This window comes from Hoplias malabaricus, unplaced genomic scaffold (genome assembly GCF_029633855.1).
Source record: "Hoplias malabaricus isolate fHopMal1 unplaced genomic scaffold, fHopMal1.hap1 scaffold_41, whole genome shotgun sequence".
Classification (NCBI taxonomy): domain Eukaryota; kingdom Metazoa; phylum Chordata; class Actinopteri; order Characiformes; family Erythrinidae; genus Hoplias; species Hoplias malabaricus.
The window spans coordinates 17,047-43,838 of NW_027100760.1; positions in this window are offsets into that span (position 1 = coordinate 17,047).

Sequence of the window (26,792 nt, forward strand, 5' to 3'; positions counted from 1 at the left end):
AAGGGCGCAGGCCCGAGGGCTAGTGGTTTAGCTGAGGACAAGGGCGCAGGCCCGAGGGCTAGTGGTTTAGCTGAGGGCAAGGGCGCAGGCCCGAGGGCTAGAGATTTAGCTGAGAGCAAGGGCGCAGGCCCGAGGGCTAGAGGTTTAGCTGAGGGCAAGGGCGCAGGCCCGAGGGCTAGAGGTTTAGCTGAGGGCAAGGGCGCAGGCCCGAGGGCTAGTGGTTTAGCTGAGGACAAGGGCGCAGGCCCGAGGGCTAGTGGTTTAGCTGAGGACAAGGGCGCAGGCCCGAGGGCTAGTGGTTTAGCTGAGGACAAGGGCGCAGGCCCGAGGGCTAGTGGTTTAGCTGAGGACAAGGGCGCAGGCCCGAGGGCTAGTGGTTTAGCTGAGGGCAAGGGCGCAGGCCCGAGGGCTAGTGGTTTAGCTGAGGGCAAGGACGCAGGCCTGAGGGCTAGTGGTTTAGCTGAGGGGAAGCGCGTAGGACTAAGGAAGGAATGGCTATTGAGCTGAATGCCTAAGGAAGGAATGGCTATTGAGCTGAATGCCTAAGGACGAAGGGCTAGTAAGGGGAAGGGCATAGGCCCGAGGGCTAGTGGTTTAGCTGAGGGGAAGCGCATAGGACTAAGGAAGGAATGGCTATTGAGCTGAATGCCTAAGGACGAAAGGCTAGTAAGGGGAAGGGCGTATGCCCAAGGGAAAGAGGTTTAGCTGAGGGGGAGGGCTTAGGCCCATGGAAGGCACGGCAATTGAGCTGAATGTCTAAGGGCAAAGGGCTAGTAATGGGAAGGGCATAGGCCGAAAGGGATAGTGGTTTAGCTGAGGGCAAGGGCATAGGCCTGAGGGCAAGTGGTTTAGCTGAGGGCAAGGGCGTAGGCCCGAGGGCAAGTGGTTTAGCTGAGGGCAAGGGTGTAGGCCCAAGGGAAAGTGGTTTAGCTGAGGGGGAGGGCTTAGGCCCATGGAAGGCACCGCAATTGAGCTGAATGTCTAAGGGCAAAGGGCTAGTAATGGGAAGGGCATAGGCCCGAGGGATAGTGGTTTATCTAAGGGGAAGGGCATAGGCCCAAGGAAGGAATGGCTATTGAGCTGAATTCCTAAGGACGAAGGGCTAGTAAGGGGAAGGGCATAGGCCCGAGGGATAGTGTTTTAGCTGAGGTGAAGCACAGGACTAAGGAAGGAATGGCTATTGAGCTGAATGCCTAAGGGTGAAGGGCTAGTAAGGGCAAGGGCGTAGGCCCAAGGGAAAGTGGTTTAGCTGATGGGAAGGGCGTAGGCCCGAGAGAAAGTGGTTTAGCTGAGAAAAAAAGTCGTAGGTCCAAGGAAGGCACGGCAATTGAACTGAATGCCTAAGGGTGAAGGGAGAGTAATGGGAAGGGCGTAGGCCCAAGTTCTAGTGGTTTAGCTGAGGAGAAGCGCATATGACTAAGGAAGGAATGGCTATTGAGCTGAATGCCTAAGGGTGAAGGGCTAGTGAGGAGAAGCGCATATGACTAAGGAAGGAATGGCTATTGAGCTGAATGCCTAAGGGTGAAGGGCTTTAGCTGAGGGGAAGGGCGCAGGCCCGAGGGCAAGGGCTTTAGCTGAGGGGAAGGGCGCAGGCCCGAGGGCAAGGGCTTTAGCTGAGGGGAAGGGCGCAGGCCCGAGGGCAAGGGCTTTAGCTGAGGGCAAGGGCGCAGGCCCGAGGGCAAGGGCTTTAGCTGAGGGCAAGGGCGCAGGCCCGAGGGCAAGGGCTTTAGCTGAGGGCAAGGGCGCAGGCCCGAGGGCAAGGGCTTTAGCTGAGGGCAAGGGCGCAGGCCCGAGGGCAAGGGCTTTAGCTGAGGGCAAGGGCGCAGGCCCGAGGGCAAGGGCTTTAGCTGAGACAAGGGCGCAGGCCCGAGGGCAAGGGCTTTAGCTGAGGGGAAGGGCGCAGGCCCGAGGGCAAGGGCTTTAGCTGAGGGGAAGGGCGCAGGCCCGAGGGCAAGGGCTTTAGCTGAGGGGAAGGGCGCAGGCCCGAGGGCAAGGGCTTTAGCTGAGCGGAAGGGCGCAGGCCCGAGGGCAAGGGCTTTAGCTGAGCGGAAGGGCGTAGGCCCAAGGAAGGAACAGCTATTGAGCTGAGTGCTAGAAGGGCTAGTAAGGGGAAGGGCATAGTCTCAAGGGAAAGTGCTTTATCTGAGGCGAAGGGCATTGTCCCGAGGGAAAGTGGTTTAGCTGAGGGGAAGCATGTAGGCCCAAGGATGGGACGGCTATTGAGCTGAATGCCTAAGTGCGAAGAGCTAGTAAGCTAGTAAGTGGAAGAGTATATGCCCAACGGAAAGTGTTTAGCTGAGGAGAGGTTTTAGACCTAGTGAGCTGAAGGCCTAAAGAGAAGTGTGTAGGGCTAGTGAACCAGTTTCTGGTTTTCTTTCTCCTGTCTCTCATGCTTTGTGATGTCCTGCTGCTCTCCAGGTGTTGTGCATCTTGGTGCTATTCACCGGTAGAAGACTGGGCACCCATTTAAGGTCTGTTTGCCCCAGACCACCGTCCCTGCGTGCTGTCCTAGTGGACCCAGGGGGGCTGGATACTTACCCCCTGACCAAATGACTCTTTGTTAACACCGCTAGGTTACCCAAGTCATTCAGACAAGGCCTGAGAAATGGTCTCATCTTGGGGCCTATCCGAGTTCTCTAAGATCTCAGGAGTAATTAAAGCATTACTTCCTAGAGCCCAGAGAGAACTGGAAACCCAGCCCCAGCCACCCGTTGCCAGGTGACTGAACCAAAACCCGGGAAGGTAGGTCCCGTACAATACGTCACCTCCCAAACAGTTTTGGCTGGAGCTCCAATGCAGCGGATAGCTTCCTTACAGATCCCAGGGCATGCACCTTGAAATACTTTCAGGAAGATACCAAGCTTCTACTACATTGGAACTCCAATGGGTTGTGAACTGATGGCGGACAAGAGTTAAACCTCTGAAACCAGAGCATTCAACAGCCTTGTCAAGCTTCTACCATCAGCCCGCCCCCTCCTGATCCTAGGCACATCTTGATAGACCTCATCTCTAACTCATAGTAATCACAATGAGGGTGAATAAAGATGAATATATTAACTTGTCGCCCAATCATATGTGGATATACAAATGACTTCCTAGCATTCCTGCATCTGGGAAATAATTTGCTTAGCCACATCTGGCCCCAAAGACAAAAAAACAACTTTGAGTAGCTGTAAAGTGTCTCTGGTAGTGCAGTGGTAAAGAACTACTCTCTCACACTAAAGGTTTCTGGTTCAAACCCAGCACAATACATCTTGAGCACACTGATATATAGATAGTAGTGAGGACTAAATTTAGATTTTTTTTTTGTTTATTAACCTTTTCTTCAAAGGAACATCAAAATACTTGTGTGCTAATTTGCAAGCTGTATTGAGGAGAGTTTGGACCAGCAACCTTTGACAGGCCTGATATTTCACTTCATAATAATTACCCTGATGGTGAATGCTTTGTTGTGTTGGAGGCCAGATGTGTTTTAATTAATACACGATCCACCAGGTTCCTTGTACTGGTCTGTGGCTTGGGTTGTGGACCCAAGTTGTGTTCAAAAGGAACATCAAAAACACAGTGCACTCATGAGCAAGTTGTACTGAGCTGGGTTTGAACCAGCAACCTTTAGTATGATAGAATAATAACTTACCACTGCACTAGCAGCCCCACTCTAAAATTGCCCAAAGTTGTTTTTGTATGTGTTGTATGTGTGCGTGTGTGTGTTTCAGATCAGCTGTGGATATGCAAATTATTTCCCATCATCCCTGTGTTTTTGGTAGTACACCATCCACCAGAATCCTTGCACTGGTCTGTGGATAGTCTGAATCTTGTTTTCTGTAGGGTTGTATGCTTTGTTCCAAAATGAGCATGTTATTATATGATGGTAAAGTGGTGTTGTGGCTCTGAGTGCAGAGCTCTTGTGGTTTTTTTTTTTTTTTTTTTTTTTTTTGTTCTTTTCCTCAAAGGACCATCAAAATACTAGTGTGCTAATGTGTAAGTTGTATTAAGCAGAGTTAGGACCCACAACCTTTGATAGGCCTGATATTTCACTACATAATAATTACCCTGATGGTGAATACTTTGTTGTGTTTGAGGCCAGATATGGATATGCTAATTATTTCCCAGCGTCCCTGTGTTTTAGTTAATACACCATCCACCAGATTACTTGTATTGATCTTTGGCTTGGGTTGTGGACCCAAGTTTAGAACTGTTGTTATGTTTATTATGTAATGTTTTAGTTCTTTTTGTTTAATTTGTTTGTTTTATTATTTTTTCAAAAGGGACATCAAAATACCAGTGTACTCATGAGCAAGTTGTACTGAGCTGGATTTGATCCAACAACTTTTAGTATCATGGAGTAGTTTCTTACCACTGCACTACCAGAACTGCTTTGAAACCCCTCAACGTTGTTGTTGTTGTTGTTTGTTTGTTTTGTGTGTGTCAGTGTTTGATGCCAGAAGTGGATATGAAAATTATTTCCCAGCATCCCTGTGTTTTAGTTCATCCACCATCCACCAGAATCCTTGTACTGGTCTGTGGATGATCTGAGGCTTGTTTTCTGTATGATTGTATGCTTTGTTTTAAATTGAGTAGAGGGGAGCAAACACAGATCCAATGAGTTAGGGACAAGTCAATTGATCAATCAATCATTGTCAGGTTTGAATATAAGAACATAAACTGCACTCATTAAAATGACCTTCATGTATTGTGCTTCTGATCAGACCTGCTAGATGTTTTGAGCTGGAGCTGTAGTGTAACTAGTGAGAGCAAATCAGACATGTTGTTACATGACAGGAAGGGGGTTGTGGACCTGAGTGCAGACATTTTGTTTTGTTTATTGTGTTGTATCTTTGGTGTTTTTTTATTTAATTAGTTTGTTTTATTATCCTCTTCTTCAAAGGAACATAATAATACTACTGTGCTTATGTGTAAATTGTATTGAGGAGAGTTTGGACCATATTTCACTTCATAATAATTGCACTAAATGTGAATACTTAGTTTTGTTTGAGTCTAGATATGGATATGCTAATTATTTCTCAGCATCCCTGTGTTGTAGTTAATACACCACAAACAAGATTCCTTGTACTGATCTGTGGTTGGGTTGTGGACCCAAGCTCAGAGCTGTTGTTATGTTTATTTTGTAATGTTTTAGTTTTTTTTAATTTTATTTCATTACTTTATTTTATTACCCTTTTTCCAAAGGAAAAACACCACTGTGCTCATGAGCAATTTGTATTGAGCTGGGTTTGAACCAGTAACCTTATATATGATTAAAGCAATTCCTTATAACTGCACTACCAAGATATTTTGTCCTTGTACTGATTTGTGCCAATTTACTTTGATTGTGTATGATTGTGGGCTCCATTCAAGAAAAGGAGGAGGTGGGAGCAAACCCCTATCAGTTTGGGGCAAGTGGCTAAATATCAGGTAAGTACATGAAAATATAAGTTGCACCCAATGAAATGACCCACAGAAATCACATTATTGATCAGCCCTGCCAGGTCATTTAGGCTGGAGCTCCAATCAAGCAGATAGCTTCCTTACCTTACCTATTCCACAGCATCACATTGAAACATTCAGGAATCAACCAGTGGGTTGCAAAATTGGAATCTCAAATGGTTGTAAACTGATAGCAGACAAGTGCCATATGTCTAGAATCAGAGAGATCCTGGCTGTTTTGTTTCTGACCTGAACAGAGGACATACAGGCCTGATATCTAACTTCATAATAATCATGTTAATGGTGAATATTCTGTTGTGTTTGAGGCCAGGTGGGGATATACAAACTATTTCCCAGCATCCCTGTGATTTAGTTCATTCTAGAGATTTATTGTACTGACCTGTGGCTTGTTTTCTGTATGATTGTGTGCTCTGTTCAAAACGGAGCAGGTGTGAGCAAAACCAGGCCCTATCAGTCAAGGGAAAGTGGTTCAATGTCAGGTTTTAACTTGAAAATACATTTTGCACTCATTCCAATGACGCTCACACTACATTGGAATCCCAAATGGTTGCAATCAGATAGCACGTTTCTAGAACCAGAGAGCTTAGCAAAGTTTATTAGATGTCTACCTCCAGTCCTCTATGTTCTGTTCTGAACAAGGGCCAAACAGGCCTGATATCTAACTTCATAATAATCACATTGATGGTAAATACGCAGTTGTGTTTGAGGCCAGACGTGAATATGCAAATTATTTCCCTGTACATGTTCTAACCATTTCTCACAGACCTAAGGAGTTTGGGACAAGTGGCTCAGTGTCAGGTTTGGATATAAAAACATGAACTACACTCATTAAAATTACCCTCAGGTTCCATACATTATGTCATCTCCCTGTCTTGAATGGAGCTTTGATGCTGTTGATTGCTCCTTAGTCTACTGTTTGTAGTTTTTGAGGTCTGGTGCACTGAGGGAGATTAGTATATTAATGTGAGCACTGTGGTCCAACTGGATGTGGATATGCAAATGACTTCCCAGCATCCATGTGTTTTAGTTCTTACACTGTCCTCTGGATTCCTTGTACTGTTAATCACCTATCTGCATTTGGGCTCTTTAAAGACAGCTTTGATTTGATCTGTCTGTTCTAAATCAAGGGAACAGTGACAGGGTTATGTGTAGTGTATTAGATATGAACATTCACATTGGTTAGTCTGTATTGAATGTATCTTCTGAGCTCAATTCTAGATACACCCCAAAATATTGTCATTTTCAGTTACACATGTGGGTTCAAATTAGAAAGTTTAGAACTTCTTGAGCAGTGGATATTTTTTTCACATAGTTGTCAAATTTACATTTAATTTGTTTAGTCATGTTTTATTTTGGCGGCATGGTGGTGCAGCAGGTAGAGTCACACAGCTCCAGGGACATGGAGGTTGTGGGTTCGATTCCCGCTCTGGGTGACTGTCTGTGAGGAGTTGGTGTGTTCTCCCTGTGTCCGTATGGGTTTCCTTTGGGTGCTCTGGTTTCCACCCACAGTCCAAAAACACACATTGGTAGGTGGATTGGTGACTCAAAAATATCCATAGGTGTGAATGTGTGTCTCTGTGTTGCCCTGTGAAGGACTGGTGCCCCCTCCAGGGTGTATTCATGCCTTGCGCCCAATGATTCCAGGAAGGCTCTGGACCCATCGTGACCCTCAACTGGATAAGCGGTTACAGATAATGAATGAATGTTTTATTTTTGAACAGTGCTCTATGTTCCAGACCTCCTAGGGTCCAGCTCCCTCCTCTCATAATGCCCCAAACAAAGTTCCAGAGCTCCCAGAACCAACTCTCTCTTCTCACTGCCCTATACACTCTGTTGCATTTTCATAAAATGCCCACCAGGTGGTGGCATAGTTACTGGACATCCATCCATCCATTATCTGTAACCGCTTATCCAATTTAGGGTCGCGGGGGGTCCAGAGCCTACCTGGAATCATCGGGCGCAAGGCGGGAATACACCCTGGAGGGGACGCCAGTCCTTCACAGGGCAACACAGACACGCACACATTCACGGACACTTTCGAGTCGCCAATCCACCTGCAACGTGTGTTTTTGGACCGTGGGAGGAAACCGGAGCACCCGGAGGAAACCCACGCGGACACGGGGAGAACACACCAACTCCTCACAGACAGTCACCCGGAGCTGGAATCGAACCCACAACCTCCAGGCCCCTGGAGCTGTGTGACTGCGACACTACCTGCTGCGCCACCGTGCCGCCCAGTTACTGGACATATGAACCTTTTTCCATGTTTAAGCTTCCGTTTCCCTTACCATTTTAAACACAAGGACGTTCAAGTTTTCAATTTAAGTCCCACTACAGCAAAAAAATTATATTCTTGAATTATTTAACTAATTTTCTGTTATTTATGTTTGTGTTTAAAAGTTGCCAATTCTACATTCATATTCAATGATGGCCTTTTTTAAAATCATTCTCAGATTAAATGCAAGCTCCAAAGTAAAAGAGACCACCTGGTGCTTTGGTGTCAGTTCAGAGAAGCTACAGTGAATCAGAAAACTGTAGTGCAGTATTTTTATTGGAAAAACAGGTGGCGTAGTAAAGGTGTGTTAAAGCATAAAACCGTTTTGGCTTCAAATGTGTTGCAGTTTGAAAAGTCTCATTCAGCCCATCGCTACTTATAATCATCACAATCCACACAAAGTGCACTATCCTGGGCCTAGAATTTAACTGAAAGTATTTTAAACATTCCGGAGGTATTACATAAAAATTAAACACTGGTGATTGGTTCTCTCTGTGCTGTTCACTGGGTTGTGCAGTGCTGTTGATGTTTTCTCTCTGTTATTACTCATACCAGTAATCACACCAATCAGATTATTAATAATAATAATACATTTTATTTGTAATGAACTTTATGTCAGGAATCACGGGGGCGGACTGACGGAGACGGATGAACACACTAAAACACAGGACTTTTATTTAAACAAAAGATATAACAAAGCAAAGACAGGCAACTATGGAAACAACAAGTTATAGGAAATGAAACGAGGAAACGACAGAGACAGACAGACTGGACTAAGCAACATGACAGCATGATAAAGGAAGCAAAACACTACAATACTAGATGGGGAGAAACAAACAAACCTAGACAGGGAAAGCTAAACAGACAAACCTAGACATGGAGAGCGTAACAATACTAGGACTTGGAACGAGGAGACGACAGAGACAGACATACCAGACTAAGGAACAAGACATGGAAACACTGGAAGAGAAACAACAAGACTTGGAGGAAAGAAACGAAATGACTTGAAATAGGAAACAAAACGAATGACCAAGGAAATGACACAAGGGAACTTAAATACATGATACAGATGAGACACACCTGAAACAGATAACGAGGAGTACGGACAAGGAGGCTGAACAAAGGCAGGACAAGTGTGGAGACATGGACAATAACAGACAGAGCCATGTGCTAGGGACTGGAACGGGCTGTTCCAGAAGATGGTATTATGAGCACTGTGGTCAAATTAGACACTGTTTAGCCAATTACTTCCCACTATCCCTGTGCTTTAGATCAACTGGCAGAGGTGTGAGCAAAACCAGAGCCTAGAAGTCAAGACCAAATTGCTAAGTGTCAGATTTGGACTTGAAAACACAAGTTGCACTCATTCAAATAACCCTCACATTTTACATCAGATATTTTGGGCTGGAGCTCCTATGAAGAGGACCGTTTTCATACCTATCCCGAAGCAGCATTATCATGTTGATGATGTGTACTCTGTTGTGTGAAGTCAGACATGGATATGTAAATTAATTCTCAGCCTCCCTGTGTTTTAGTTCAAACACCTTTCACCATATTCTTTGTACTGATCTGTGTTTGATTTTAAAATGCAGCTTGCACTCATTCAAATAATCCTCACATATTAAACCTTTAATCAGCACTTAAATGTAAGTCTTGTTGTAAATTTGTCTTCTGGTGGTTTCAAAGTGAAGAGAGGAGACCAGTCTGGATTTAATGCTGTTTATTGAGCGCTCTGGTTGATCCTCAGACTGATCTCAGAATGATCTGGTCACAGGCTGAATCTCAGACTGATCTAATGGTTTGTAAGGGGCACACATCTTTATACCCATTTTACAACTTCACACATGGATTGATCTTTACCTAAAACAGGATCTGGAAGCACCAGGAACTGTCGTAACACATCACTGTCATGAACAAGCCATAAACAATCTAGGCCATAAACATCATCTGAGTTCCTGGTGCACTGTCGTAAAGTTAACAATCAGTTCTTATCAAAGGTGTTTAAAACAGGGAATGTGTGATCTCTAAAACAGTCCAAAATGTTATAGGAGAAATGGTACAATTCAGATCCAAAGGAAAAAAACAATACAACAGTCTCATGCAATATGTTACTTCTCAGATGGCTTGGGCTGAAGATCCAATGCAGTAGATAGATTCGCATGTTGCTTCAAATTGGAAATTGTAAACCACTTTGACTAGTGCATAATTTATTTAATACTGTTAGCATTGTAGAAACATCTTGCAGACATAGAGGGAAGATAAAAATGTAGGGGCCACAAAGGGGAAGAAATTATTACATATGAGGCATAGGGACTTTTTGAGACATGTAGAATTCTTTATGAAATGTAGAAAGACCTACCAGACATAGATCCTACAGAGTAGTGTGTACAAAAAGTAGTGAATACAATTCAAACATTTTATTATGGGATAAATTGGTGGGGTAGTGCAGATCCATTGTTTTGCTTATCATTTTTATTTTGCATTGTTATTTTTTTAAGTTATTTTAATAGTTAATTTTATTATCAATTTCCCACGACCCTAAATTGGATAAGCGGTTACAGATAATGGATGGATGGATGGATTATCAATTTCATTAAGGGAAAATCAAAATGTGCAAGTTAGATTGAGCTGGGTTTGATCCAACAGCCATTTGCTTACCACTGCACTAGTGGGGGCTGCTGAAAAAGGGTGGAATTAGAAACCACAAGAAGTGGTGGAAAAAAGGCGGGAAAACAAATCAAGGAGGCACTGAAAGCCAGTGTGCTCAAACAAAGGCCCGTGGATAAGAGAAAGAAAACACAAAACTGCCCTTGACATAGATATAGACATTGAGGAAGACCTAGCAGACATGGTGGAAATATTGGAGGTGTAGAGGGATAATAGAAGACACAGAGTCTTTAGTACAATTAGATAGACCTAGGAGACATAGTGGGACTGTAAAGTGTCTCTGATAGTGCAGTGGTAAAGAGCTACTCCATCATACTAAAGGTCACTGGTTCAAACCTAGCACAATACAACTGGCACACTGTTATATATATATTTTTAGATAGTAGTGAGGAAAAAGCTCAGAGCTGTTGTTATGTTTATTTTGTAATATTTTAGTTAATTTTATTTAATTAGTTTGTTTTATTATTATTTTTCCAAAGGAAAAAGGATTAATAACAGTGTGCTCATGAGCAAGTTGCATTGAGCTGGGTTTGAACCAGCAACCTTTAATACAATGGCATAGTACTTTACCACTGCACTACCAGAAACACTTTAAAACATCTTAAAGGAAAATTATTTCCCAGCATCCCTGTGTTTTAGTTCATACACCATGCTCTAAACTCTTTGTACTGATGAACACCTTCCTGCATTTGGTCAGTTCTAAGCTGGTTTTGAGTCAGGTCATCTGTTCCAAACCAAAGGTACAGAAGAATGCCAGACAAATCTGAGATACACCACAAAGTACATTTTTTCATTATTATTTTATTGGTCTGTGGATTATCTGAGGCATTTTTTTCTGTATGATTGTGTGCTCTGTTCCAATTTAAGCAGCTGGGAGCAAACCCAGACCCAAGGAGTTTGGGACAAGTGGCTCAGTGTCAGGTTTGGATAAATTACATAAATTACACTCATTAAAATTACCCTCAGGTTCCATACATTATGTCATCTCCCTGTCTTGAATGGAGCTTTGATGCTGTTGATTGCTCCTTAGTCTACTGTTTGTAGTGCTTGAGGTCTGGTGCACTGAGGGAGATTAATATATTAATGTGAGCACTGTGGTCCAACTGGATGTGGATAGGCAAATTACTTCTCAGCATCCATGTGTTTTAGTTCTTACACTGTCCTCCGGATTCCTTGTACCATTAATCACCTATCTGTAATTGGGCTCTTTAAAGACAGCTTTGATTTGATCTGTCTGTTCTAAATCAAGGGAACAGTGACAGGGTTATGCGTAGTGTATTAGATTTGAACATTCACATTGGTTAAACTGTATTGAATGTATCTTCTGAGCTCAATTTAAGATACACCCCAAAATATTGTCATTTTCAGTTATACATGTAACATATATGGTTACTTTAACTACCATAATCACAATGTCATATCACAACTGCACTTTAATCACAATCCATAATCATAATGTCATTTCATAACTGCACTTTATGTAAATAGTGATCAAGATGGCGCCGGTGTGTGTGGCTGGCCGTCTGCTGCTCTCACTTTGCCTTGTGTTGTTGGTGTTGCTAAGCTTTGGCACTTCACATGTGAAGTCTCTACTGGTGTATGATCGCCAATTTCTCCTGGATCTTAGATATAATATCTGTGATCTAGGTGTTTTTAATCATAGTGGACAGAACCCTCTGCCCCTGCACCTATCGGGTATTCCGAATCACCTGCACCGTGCCTTGGCCCAAACAATTCGGCGAAAGCGTCGCCGCCGCCGCGGTAAACATGGCGGTCGGCTAGTGAAACTAAAGGTCTGCCTCTCACAATCATCATCCAGTTCCCGGCCACGACGTGGATTATCCCCCCAATTTGTTGTGTCCTGGCATTTCCTGGAGACCATCAGCATCTCCCTGGTACCTGTCATCGGCCTGGATGAGGGATCCTGTCCTCACCGCCCCTGCTTTTCCTGGCTCCGCGAGCGTGGGGTGAATCCCCGCAACTTGAGGACGTCGCTTTGTGCTCCTAATCTGTCTAAAGCACAGGCCTCAGCTCCTGCCAGGATCGGCCTTGTGAACGCCAGATCACTGGCAAAAAAAAACTTTTATCCTGAGGGACTTCTTCTCTTCCCAAAGCCTGGATTTTCTTTTTGTGACAGAGACTTGGATTGGTGCTGGTGAGTACAGTGCTCTCGTTGAACTTCTGCCGGCTGGCTGTGGTTATTTTAATACCCTGCGGATGTCAGGCCGGGGAGGAGGAAAGGCGACTGTTTTTAAAAATAATTTTAAATGTAAACAGCGCGCTGTATCACCTTCATTTTCCAATTTTGAGGTCACTTTATTTGAGGTGGGCCGCTCTGACCCGGTGCTGTGTGCTGTCATCTATCGACCCCCTAAATACAATAAGGATTTCATAAATGACTTTTCTGATTTTTTGGCGGGACATATGCCGAACTATGACCGCATCCTTATCGTCGGGGATTTTAACATTCACGTCTGCTGTCCAGATAAACCGCTGGTGAAGGACTTTGTAAACATCATTGACTCTTTTAATTTAGTGCAGTATGTGTCCGGGCCCACACATGAACATGGACATACCTTAGACCTTGTTCTGTCTTATGGGTTGTCTGTGTTAAATTTAGAGATCCATGAAAGTGGGTTTTCTGATCACATGCCTGTTTTATTTGATGTTGTTTTATCCTGTGCTGCTTTTAAACCTTAAGCTCCTGCTCAGCTTGGTCGGAGTTTTAACTCTTTCACTGCCAGTCAGTTCACCTGTGCTTTCGACCAGCTTTGTTCTCCTCCTGACTCAGCCTCTGTTAATACGGAGGAGCTCAGCTCCTGGTTTCACTCCTCCTGCCAAACTATACTGGACTCAGTGGCTCCATTAAGAACTAAACAGCCCAAAGTTAAACCTGAGCCCTGGTTCAATGACCGAGTGTGTGCAGCAAAGCAGAAGTGTCACAGAACTGAACGCCGATGGAAAAAGGTTAAGCTGCAGGTTTCATTTCAAATGTTAAAAGACTGCTGTCATTCTTACCAGAGCACTATCAAAGAGGTTAAGAGAGAACAATTGTCAAATATTATTATGGCAAATTGTCATAAGCCACGTGTGTTATTTAAAACCATTGACTCTGTTCTCAGCCTGTCTGTTTGGAAGCATTTTTATTGATAAGATTGTTACTGCAAGAGCTCTTTCACAGCTCCTGCTGTTGACCCCTCTGACTCTGCCCCTTGCTTGGCTGTGTTTGATAGGTTTGAGCCGGTGACTCTGTCACACTTGGAGGATGTGTTGGGCCATTTAAAGCCCTCAGGTTCTCCTTGTGATGTTTTGCCTCCTCACTTTCTAAAAGAGATTTTTCATACTATAGGGCAGCAGGTTCTGGCCATTATTAACAGCAGCCTGTCTTCTGGTGTTGTTCCTGTGAGTTTTAAACATGCTGTAGTTCAACCCTTGCTCAAGAAACCTGGCCTCGACCAATACTGTATTGGCTAATTATAGGCCTATTTCCGAGCTGCCTTTTATTTCAAAGATCTTGGAGAAAGTTGTTTATGCTCAACTGAAATTATTTTTGGATGAGCATAATATTCTGGAGGTTTTTCAGTCTGGAGTCAGCCTTGCTCAGGGTTTTCAATGATATTCTCCTGGCCAATGATTCTGGGGACCATGCAATTCTTGTTCTGCCGGATCTAACTGCTGCTTTTGACACAGTGGATCACAACATTTTAGTTTCCCGCTTGCAGCATCTAGTCGGCATTTGTGGTAGTGCTTTGGACTGGTTTAGGTCCTATCTGATGGACAGAACTTTGTGTGTGAGTTTTGCTGGCTCAGAATCCTCCTCAGCTCCCCTATCATATGGAGTTCCATAGGGCTCAATCTTAGGACCCCTCCTTTTCTCACTTTATCTGCTCCCATTGGGCTCTATCTTGAGAAAACATGGCATTACATTCCACTGTTATGCTGATGACAGCCAGATATATGTCCCTTTATAGAAGAAAGATGCTTTCTCGATTAAACCACTGTTGTTATGTCTCAATGACATTAAAGACTGGATGGCTTTACATTTTTTACATTTTAATGAAAACAAAACAGAAGTGATGGTGTTTGGTCCCAGTGGGCCCTGTGAAGCCCCTCCAGTTGATTTGAGCCCCTTGACTTTGTATGTGAAGCCAACAATCTTAAATTTGTGTTTTAAGATGGACAGTGATTTTAAATTGGACCGCCAAAAAGGCACAGTAGTTAGGTCCAGCTTATTCCACCTGAGACAGCTGGCAAAGGTGAAGCCATTTCTCTCACACGAGCACTTTCAAACAGTAATCCATGCCTTCATCACATCCCGGCTGGATCACTGCAATGCACTGTATTTTGGAGTCAGCCAGTCCTCCCTCAGATGCCTTCAATTAGTTCAAAATGCTGCTGCCCGACTCTTAACGGGATCACGTAAGAGGGAGCATATAACTCCCATTCTGGCCTCTCTCCACTGGTTGCCTGTGCATTTTAGAGTACATTTTAGGATTCTCTTATTTGTTTTTAAATCTTTAAATGGACTAGCCCCACCTTACCTCACTGAGCTACTACATCCCCATGTCTCTGCTCGGTGCCTCAGGTCAGCTGATAAGCTGCTCCTGGAGGTGCCGAGGTCAAAACGTAAGCTCAGAGGAGATAAAGCCTTTTTAATTGTTGCGCCAAAACTGTGGAATAGCCTGCCATTACAGATTAGGCAGGCTTCTTCACTTTCGATTTTTAAAACCTATCTTAAAACCCACTTTTATTCCTTGGCTTTCAACCCAGCATGAGACGTTTGTTTTGTTTTGTTTTATTAGTTTTGTTTTTATTTAAGTTATTTATTTTTCCTTATTGGTTATTTTATTTTATTTTGTTTTATTTTGTTTTATAAATATCTTTTGTACAGCACTTTGTTTTAGCTGTTGGTGTTTTTTAAAGTGCTCTATAAATAAAGCTGAGTTGAGTTGAGTAAATAATCACAACTGCACTTTATGTAAATTATGTAAATAATGTTATATATTGCACTTCTGTTTAGATGCTAACTACATTTCATTGGCCCTGTACTTGTACTCTGCACAATGACAATAAAGTTGAATCTAATCTAATCTAATCTAATCTAATCTAACATGTGGCTTCAAATTAGAAAGTTTACACCTCCTTGAGCTGTGGATAATTTTTTCACATAGTTTATTTTTCAAATTTACATTTAATATGTTTGGTCATGTTTTATTTTGGTGGTGCAGCAGGTAGTGTCACAGTCACACAGCTCCAGGGACCTGGAGGTTGTGGGTTTGATTCCCGCTCCAGGTGACTGTCTGTAAGGAGTTGGTGTGTTCTCCCCGAGTCTGCGAGGGTTTCCTTTGGGTGCTCTGGTTTCCTCCCACAGTCCAAAAACACACGTTGGTAGGTGGATTGGCGACTCAAAAGTGTCCAAAAGTGTGAATGTGTCTGTGTTGCCCTGTGAAGGACTGGTGCCCCCTCCAGGGTGTATTCATGCCTTGCGCCCAATGATTCCAGGAAGGCTCTGGACCCATCGTGACCCTCAACTGGATAAGCGGTTACAGATAATGAATGAATGTTTTATTTTTGAACAGTGCTCTATGTTCCAGACCTCCTAGGGACCAGCTCCCTCCTCTCATAATGCCCCAAACAAAGTTCCAGAGCTCCCAGAACCAACTCTCTCCTCTCACTGCCCTATGCATTCTGTTGCATTGTCATAAAATGCCCACCAGGTTTCGGCATAGTTACTGGACATATGAACATTTTCCATGTTTAAGCTTCCATTTGCTTTACCATTTTGAACACAAGGACGTTCAAGTTTTCAATTCAAGTCCCACTGCAGCAAAAAAAATTATATTCTTGAGATATTTAACTCATCTTCTGTTATTTATGTTTGTGTTTAAAAGTTGTAAATTCTACATTCATATTCAATGATGGCCTTTTTTAAAATTTAACATTCAATATTTTTGAACATTATTTTTATGCAAGTAAAAAGAAAATATTCTCAGATGAAATGCAAGCTTCCAAGTAAAAGAGACTACCTGGTGCTTTGGTGTCAGTTCAGACAATCTACAGTGAATCAGGAAACTGTAGTGCAGTATTTTTATTGGAACAACAGGTGGCGTAGTAAAGGTGTTAAAGCATAAAAATATTTTGTCAAATGTGTTGCAGTTTGAAAAGTCTCACTCAGCCCATCGCTACTTATAATCATCACAATCCACACAAAGTGCACTACACTGGGTCTAGAATTTAACTGAAAGTATTTTAAACATTTCGGAAGCATTACATAAAAATTAAACACTGCTGATTGGTCCTCTCTGTTCTGTTCACTGGGTTGTGCAGCGATGCTGATGTTTTCTCTCTGCCATTACTTATACCAGTAATCACACCAATCAGATTATTAATAATAATAATACATTTTATTTGTAATGCACTTTATGTCAGGAATCACATGGGGTGGACTGATGGTGACGGATGCACACACTAAAACACAGTTCCTTTATTTAAACAAAATATATAACAAACCAAAAACAAGCAACTATGGAAACAACAAGATATATGAAATGAAATGAGGAAACGACAGAGATAAACAGACTGGACTAAGCAACATGACAGCACGATAAGCTAAACAGACAAACATAGACATGGAGAGCGTAACAATACTAGGACTTAGAATGAGGAGACGACAGAGAAAGACATACCGGACTAAGGAACAAGACATGGAAACACTGGAAGAGAAACAACAAGACTTGGAGGAAAGAAATGACATGACTTGAAATAGGAAACAAAATGAATGACCAATACAAGGAAATGACACAAGGGAACTTAAATACGTCATACAGACAAGACACACCTGAAACAGATAATGAGGATTATGGACAAGGAGGGGGAACAAAGATGGAACAAGGGCGGAGACATGGAGAATAACAGACAGAGCCATGTGCTGAGAGAGCACATGGCGTGGAAAACAGACCTGACAGGATGAGGGTGTGATACTTTACATTTCAAGGAAATCTCAAAGTGCTAAAATTACAGCTTTCCATTCTTTAGGTGGAGAATGTGAGCAGTGTAGGGGAATGTAAACAACCTGTTAAAGCATTCTTAAAAAGCATTTCATCATTTTAATACAAGACTGATAAAAATCCCTGTGCTGAAAAACAGAGGCCCTCAAGGAAACAGAACAGACAAAACTGCTAGATAGTCCCTGAGGGATATTATAATTCAGATTATAAACAATACTTTGAAGCCAGTTCCCCCAGTATTCCATCAGCCTTTTGCTGATTTAGTGCAGTGTCCTGTATCCTCAAGAGATTGGGTTCAGCGATCTTGAACAGTCTCAAGCTGTTGTAAAGTTTTTGATGACTCACACCCAGAGTCCAGTGTGGTTCCATGTGGAAAGGTATAGCCACATTATCCCATACATAATAATAGTCAGACCTCTAACGTGCAGTGGATGCACCACCACGGAGTATGAGATTTCTTTTTTGTAGAGTCTGGTGTCCAGGACACGGAACACAGAAGCAAACTTCCTACAGAACTTCCTGGCATACCAAAACAGGAGCTCTCTCAGAAGAATGGTGAAGCAAATGTTGCTATAGCAAGACTTGTTTTGAAATGCCAGAGAAGTAGTGAATTTCTGCAAGAAATGCTGCTCCACATCAGCCAAATCATCTAAAGAACTGGCCAATAGAAAATTATTTTCAGCATCATCAATTTCAATACCTTTCACTGACAGACTCCACCACAGGTAGGTATCAAATCAAATCAAATTTATTTATATAGCGCTTTTCACAACTGATGCTTCACAGCATTCCAGTAAGACAAGATTTGACATGAAGTGTAAAAACAAATTGTAAAACCCTCAAATGAGCAAGCCAGGGGTGACAGTGGCAAGGAAAAACTCCCCCAGCTGAGGAAGAAACCTTGGGAGGAACCAACGCTCACAAGGGGTGACCCATCCTCCTCTGGTCAATCTACTGGTGTTGTTTAGTTGTTTAGTGTGGGGTCCTCTCTCATCTGATAAATTCACATGCTTCCCTTTACATTGTTTAAAGGGACGACCGCTGGAATTCACTTCCTCTGTCCACTCTCTGTAGATGAAGAAGACAGGGCTTTAACTTAATCATGCATTAATTACCTTTAATTAACTATTCATATGAATAATGTATGTGAACATTTTATCTTATAAAGGTTTGATAACAATAAGGGGATGATGTAATAAATCATACATTTAGATTTAATTGCTTTGCTAGAGCGGCACAGCAGCAGGTGAGAGGTGAGAGGTGGTGCAGCAGGAAGCGTCGCAGTCACACAGCTCCAGGGACCTGGAGGTTGTGGGTTCGATTCCCACTCTGGGTGACCCTCTGTGAGGAGTTGGTGTGTTCTCCCTGTTTCTGCATGGGTTTCCTCTCACAGTCTAAAAACACATTTTGATAGGTGGACTGGCGACTCAAAAGTGTCTGTAGGTGTGAGAGAATGTGTGTCTGTGTTGCCCTGTGAAGGACTGATGCCCCCTCCAGGGTGTATTAAGTTGTTCTTTGACAGTGAGGAGTTGGTGTGTTTTCATTGCCAGGGAGATCTGGCAACCCGTTTGGCTGTTTCTGTACCCGTTTGGAAGCTGTTTTGATCGCTCGGGTTTTCCTGTTTACTCGTTTCCATTGTTATTTCTATATTTATATCTGTTTTTATAACCTACTAACCATCCATAGATCTATCTTTTAGATTGTCTCCGCAGGAATATTCATTACAGAGGCACTAAAACTGCCACCGGACCCTGGAGTAACGTTCTTGGTGTAAGTTACTAAAATTCACTAAAAGCGGTAAGTACCTGCAATTCCATGGCTACTACTGGCTGTTTTGCCTGCTCAGAGTGTGGCATGTTTAGTTTAACGCCCTTTTCCACCTCTAGCGATAAATATAGTGGTTGTATTTGTAGTAAGTGTCAGCTAGTTAGCTCTCTGGTGGATAAAGTGGACCAGCTAGAAGTGCGCATCCGGAGCTTATTATTGTTGAGGGATAAACAGCGAGATTCAGTGTTAGCAACTCCGGGTGCCTTAGGGAGAGTTAGCACCCCCACGACTCCGGCGTTAGAGCCCTCACAGAGGGGTGAATGGGTGACGTCTCGGCGTCATAGCCGGAAAGCTAAGGCTGATGCTAACGCTGAGGCCAAAGCTAGCCCACCGGGACACCACGCTCCTCCGATTCGCGTGTCAAACAGGTTTGCCCTGCTCAGCGAAGCACCCGCTGAGGAGCCTGTTAAGAGTGCTCTGGTTATAGGAGACTCTATTGTTCGGCACGTGAAATTAGCTACTCCTTTAGGGGCGCCGGCAGTAACAGTTAGCTGTTTATCGGGAGCCAGAGCGCCGGATATTAGTGGCAACCTTAGACTGTTAGCTAATAGGAGATATTCGAGGGTAGTCATTCATGTAGGGGCCAATGATATTCGTCTGCGGCAGTCTGAGGTAACTAAGGTTAATATTAGAGAGGTGATTAAACTGGCCCAGACGATGTCCGATGCCGTAATCTGCTCTGGCCCCATACCAATGTGGCGTGGCGACGAAGCTTACAGCAGACTTTGGGCGTTAAACTGCTGGATGTCCAAGTGGTGTTCCGAAAATCAAGTGGGCTTTATAGACAATTGGTTACGTTTTGAGGGCAAGACTGGTCTTATAGGTAGGGATGGTATCCACCCCACGCGGGAGGGTGCTGCCTTACTTTCTTGCAGTATAGCACATAGTCTTTTAGTTAGTCAGCAGAGTAGTGTAGATAGCTGCTGACAATCCAGAGCCGGGACCAGGCCGCAGACAGACAGGCTAAACCGACCGTCTGCGAACTGTCTTGAGACGTCACCCAGGTTCAACTGTATTGAGACTGTGTCTTTCCCCCGAACTAAATGTAAAAGTAGAAAAACAAAATCAGCCTGTTTCAGCAACCTAATCAATATTAAATCATACAAAACACCTAGCAGCAACACCTCAGAACTAAAATTTGGGTTACTCAACATAAGATCACTAAACTCAAAAGCACTCATCTTAAATGATATTATAAGTGATCATAAATTCAATGTTTTCTGTCTCACGGAAACGTGGGTTAAACCAAATGAATATTTAGCACTAAATGAAGCCACCCCCCTAGGCTATAATTATGCACATAGCCCAAGAATATCAGGCAAAGGAGGTGGAGTATGTGTAATTTACCAAAATACCCTAGAAATTAGTCTTAAACAATGTGACACCTTCTCTTCTTTTGAGGTTCTCTCCACTATTATTACAAATCCGGTCACAAAAAAGGACGCATTTTTATTATGCAACATTTACAGACCACCAGGGCCTTACTTAGAATTTCTGAAAGAATTCAGCGATTTTGCTACAAACCTAGCGGTGTGCAATCATAAAGTTATAATTGTAGGAGACTTCAATATCCATTTTGAGAAGGAAAGTGACCCACTAAAAAAGGCATTTACCTCAATCTTAGACTCTATTGGTATTACTCAAAATGTAACAGGGCCTACACACTACTGCAGCCACACTTTAGACTTAGTTCTGACACTAGGTCTTAACATTGACAAAATTAATATCTTACCGCAATCCTCAGCAATCTCAGATCATTACTTAATTTCATATGAGCTACGTTTTATCCATAATATATGTAAGAACCCTCGCTATTCTACAAGGCATATAATAAAACCATCTACCGCCCTACAATTTATAGAAAACCTACCAGAACTATCGACCCCAGTTCCAACTCCATCAGACCAAATGGACCTAGATGTACTAACTGATTACCTAGAAAATACCTGTCAATCTACTTTAGAAAAGGTAGCACCACTTAAACATAAAAGTATAAGACAGAAAAAGCTCGCACCATGGTATAACGATAAGACCCGTACTTTAAAACAAACATTACGAAAACTAGAGCGGAAATGGCGATCAACCAAGCTTGAAGTGTTCCATTCTGCCTGGAAGGACAGCCTTATAGAGTATAGAAATGCCCTCACTAAAGCTCGCTCAGCATATCTGGCCTCGCTGATCTCCCATAATAAAAATAATCCGAGAGCACTGTTTAGTGTGTTTTCTAGAATTACAAAAAATCAAGCAGGTTCTGAACAACTAATTCCAGCAACTCTCACCAGTAAAGATTTTATGGACTTTTTTAATAATAAAATTGAGAATATTAGACAACAAACTCTAGCCACAGGATCAAATCCATCCTGGCTGCCACCTGATGTGAATGAAATAAAACATAATATAACTGTAAAAGAAAGACTTGAAACCTTTTGCCCACTCCCACAATTAGAACTAGAGAAGATTATCACCTCCGCAAACTGTACAACTTGCACACTTGATGCAATTCCCACAAAGTTGCTCAAAGAAGTACTACCAGCTATTATTGATCCTCTTTTAACTATAGTAAACTCATCGCTTAGTCTGGGCCATGTACCCAAAGCTTTTAAACTAGCAGTTATTAAACCTATGATCAAGAAACCAAATCTTGATGCTAGTACACGGTCTAATTACAGGCCTATTTCTAATTTGCCATTTCTGTCTAAGATCTTAGAAAAAGCTGTGGCCCAACAACTTAGTTCATATCTACATAAGAATCATATATATGAAAAATTCCAATCTGGATTCAGGCAACATTATAGTACAGAGACAGCTCTAGTCAAGATAACAAATGATCTTCTTCTTGCCTCTGATCAAGGCCACGTATCCCTGTTGGTGCTTCTTGACCTAAGCGCAGCCTTTGATACAATAGACCACAATATTCTCATAGAAAGGTTAGAAAACATGGTTGGAATCACAGGGACAGCCCTATTATGGTTTAAATCTTACTTAACGGAACGTTATCAATTCGTAAAAGTAAACAATCTAAATTCAAATTATTCTAAAGTAAGATTTGGAATTCCACAAGGCTCTATTTTAGGACCATTATTATTTACATTATACATGTTACCGCTAGGCACAGTTATAAGAAACCATGACATTAACTTTCACTGTTACGCAGACGACACACAATTGTATATTTCAGCCAAGCCCGATGACAAACACAGATTAAAGAAAATAGAGGACTGTGTAAAAGACGTGAAAGGCTGGATGTTGCGTAATTTCCTCCTCCTAAACAGCAACAAAACAGAGGTCCTGCTTTTGGGTCCAAAAGTGACAAGAAATAAATTATCAGACTTAATTTTAAATCTAGCTAACTTTCCAGTTAAACCTGGTTCAGCAGCAAAAAATCTTGGTGTCATAATTGACCCGGATTTATCATTTGATCAACACATAGGTAGTATCACTAGGACAGCTTTTTTACATCTTCGCAATATTGCTAAGATTAGAAATGCCTTATCCCTCCAGGACGCAGAAACATTAGTACATGCCTTTATTACTTCAAGGCTTGACTACTGTAACGCACTACTGTCAGGATGCACCAGCAGCAATTTAAGAAAACTTCAACTAGTTCAAAATGCTGCAGCTAGGGTCCTCACTAAAACTAGAAAATTTGAACATATCAGCCCAGTTTTATCATCACTTCATTGGCTGCCTGTTAAATTCCGCATTGACTACAAAATTTTGTTATTAACATATAAAGCTCTACATGGGCTTGCTCCTGAATATCTTCAAGATACAATTTCCTATTATGAGCCCCCACGTTCACTCAGATCACAGAATACTGGATTTTTAAATGTTCCCAGAATTCAGAAGGCCTCAGCTGGGGGAAGAGCCTTTTCTTATAAAGCCCCCCAACTCTGGAATGATCTTCCAGAAAATGTTCGGGACTCAGACACAGTCGCAATCTTCAAATGTAGGCTAAAAACTCATTTGTTTAGTTTATCATTTGGTAGCTAATGCTCCCCCATAGATAAAGGCGGCAGATCCGGGGTGTGCATGGACACAGGGAATTATAGTAAACTGAGATGCTGGTGCTGTCGTCCCGCCGTTTCTCGCGATCACTCAGGTTTGTTGATGGTGGAGCGGAGGGATGCCAGTGTTTCAGGATGCTCCCGTGTCTGTGTGTCCTCCTGGTTCTCTCCTTTTAGTTAATGCTGTCATAGTCAGATCTGCCGGAGTCCTTAGCCACACTCTGGAAATTTTCATATTTTCTACTTTACAAACACAAAACAGTTCAAAACTAATTCCATCCCTTTACATCTTTCCGAGTAAACGACTGCCCACCTGTCTGTCTGGACACTGATGGATGACTGTCGAGATCCTCCTCCACGCTTCAGACTAGCTGCCCACGCTCCAGCAACCACCAAGTGCCTTGAAGCTGTCCCTACACTGAAGTTCTCATGGACTACTAACTATCATCACCAGTAGATTGACCAGAGGAGGATGGGTCACCCCTTGTGAGCCTTGGTTCCTCCCAAGGTTTCTTCCTCAGCTGGGGGAGTTTTTCCTTGCCACTGTCGCCCCTGGCTTGCTCACTTGAGGGTTTTACATTTGTCTTTACATTTCATGTCAAATCTTGTCTTACTGGAATTCTGTGAAGCTGCTTTGTGACAACATCAGTTGTGAAAAGCGCTATATAAATAAATTTGATTTGATTTGATTTGATTTGATTTGATATTCCTGCCTTGTGCCCAATGATTCAAGGCAGGCTCTGGACCAACTGTGACCCTGAATTGGATAAGCAGTTACAGATAATGAATGAATGCTTTGCTAGAAATTCTGTATTATATTAAGATATGGGTTTTGTATTTTTTACATAAAAAAAATTATTGGAAAAGATTTAACAAATATATCATTCCAAACTAAATGCAGCTGAGTCATAATTTTAGACCCTGACTTAGTTAAAATCTATATTAAATCATGTTGTTGTTTTTTTGTTGGTAAAATCAACATTATTTTAATAACGTGATGTTATTTCATTCATTTTATTAAGCCCTACATTTATACTTCTATTTCCTTTATGAAACACTTGTCCCAGTTTTGAAACTGAAAATTAAATACCTAAATAATTATTTATATAAACTGGCAAAAAAATGTAGAGCAGACTGAGACTCTGAAAACACTGTTCATCTAAACTATAAAAGTCTGTTAAAATCAGAAAATTAATCGAGATATTTGTCCTAAATATGAAGAATGTAGATTTGGCGGGAAAATACTCACAAATTAACTGTGAATGCTAGCTATGAGGCATTAGCCTGTTGGATACATTGGAAGACTGGATGTACTCTGCTTACCCCTCACACATGTTAGTTTCCATTAAAAAAGCTGGCTGTAACAAGTCTGGTGAAAGTGCCTCACAAAGACTGAGCTGGACTGTCCCACAGTGCCGCTAACTGCACTAAAGGAAGAGTGAGAGGGAGCACTGCCCTAGACTCTATCTTTCTCTGGGTGTGGACTTCACTGTTTTCTTATGGACGACAGTTACGTACATACAGAGTTACACATACACAAATGTGAAACTCACTTAGCCTTACATTATCCATAAGTACAAGCTTAACCCTGACACTGTTCTCAGGTACAGGCTTCATCAGGTTATGGGGATTCCTCCTCTTTGTGGGGAACACACATTCGTCTCAAGAGAAAGAGAAATCCCCTTGACCTAAGGTATTTATGTAACACACACACACACACACACACACAGCCTCTTGCTGTTTTTGAGGGTATTTCCGCTGATGGTGATTTTACTGAAGAGCTACCACTAGTTCTGAAGTAATAACCTCAAAAGTTTATTACTTTGTCAAAAAGCCACAAATCTCTGGCAATATGAAACACAACCCCGAGAACCATGTTTTCTCTCCTCAAACCTGATTCCTTTCACTAAAACACTACACATAGGTGTTATATGCTTATATCTTACAGAGCATCAAATACACACTGATATGATAAATTCAAAACACTACGATCAAATGTGTATTTGGATGCTTTTGAATCCATGTTATATATTCAAATTCATATGAGGGTGTGGAAAATCAATGTTTTTTTTTTTCATTTTGGTGAAGTGTAAGTTTTCTGTCCCAAAACAGAATTAACAATCCTACATGTAAACTGTATGTAACACACATGACCCATTTTACATAATACGTATCAAACACTGAGAAATGCTACAAGGAAAAAAAAGGGCAGATACAAAAACATAAATATATTTATTGTAAAAGGCATGAAACAAATTACTCCACACCCTGCCTCTTTTATGCCCTTACAAAAGATCAGGGGCAACATGAGTGAGACTTATTGGGAATCAGGAAGTAGAATTTTGAAGGACCGTGTTTCCAGGTGACCAACGTTTCCTAAATGATGCAGTGTATGTTTAGACATCTGTAAAACTGTAATTTAGTATGATATTTCAGTGGATAAAAAAAACAAATATTGTTGATACATGAACTTCAAGTTTTCAGAACTATGTGCACATTTCCTGTGTATGCAATGGAGAAAAACTTTCTATTTAGGAAATATCAAACAAAGTCATTGAATGGGTCGAGAACACAGTCAGTCTTGTTGTACATCAGTTATAATGAAACCAAATTACTCCCATTATGATATGAAAGAGTAACCTCTTAACTGATTTTCTGTCACACCTGTCTCTGTGGACGCCTCACTTCCTCCCTCACTTCATGACATATTACCACTTGAGTCTGTGAATTACCCTGGGGACTTCAGTTCCCATGGTTCAACGAATGGTCACATGACTCCATCAACCAATGGGAACTCTTTGGTGTGCTCTGGGTCACCTGAGTTTTAAGTTACAGCTGTTTTATATTTGACATAATCATTCAGTTACTATATAAACTCAGGCTTTTGTATCTGCCACTTGAGAAGTATTGATAACTCTTTGTTACTTACTAAGTGAACCTTGTTTATGAAAGCCAACCCGTGTATGACCATTTCTTACATTTCTCTTGACTCTGTCTTTTTGGATCTGGACTGCTATTGTTTGATATGTTTTGTTTTTGACTTCAGCGTGTACTTCTCTATTCTTTGGATTTTTTGTTGTGACTGCTCTCTCTTTACGGTGTGCTTTGCACGTTAACATCTCTGAAGTAAAACTGTTCCTGCTAAAAACCGTGAGCGTCTCTCCTGTTTACATAGCCTGACATCTTCAAGTATAGTAATGAACACTTTAGATTCTGGGACTCCACAGAAAAAAAAAATTGGCCTAATATTATTATTATTATTATTACAGTTATACATTTTATGGACCAAAACGTGTCCCTATATCTCAGCTTTGGGGTGTGGTAGGACAAAATTTACCACACCACTGTCTTCATCAGGATGTCCCTGACACACAGTGTGGGTTTGAAGAAGATCTGAGGAGGTCACATTTTTCACCCAAAAAAAAACACTAAACCCTTTGTGTTTTTTTAGACTAAATTTTTGACTGTCTCATATTTCTTCCAAACTCACGAAGTTGATTAAGCAGGTCCTGACTTACACAGGGGTGTGATTATTTTCAGCCTATCTATTTTCTCTCAATA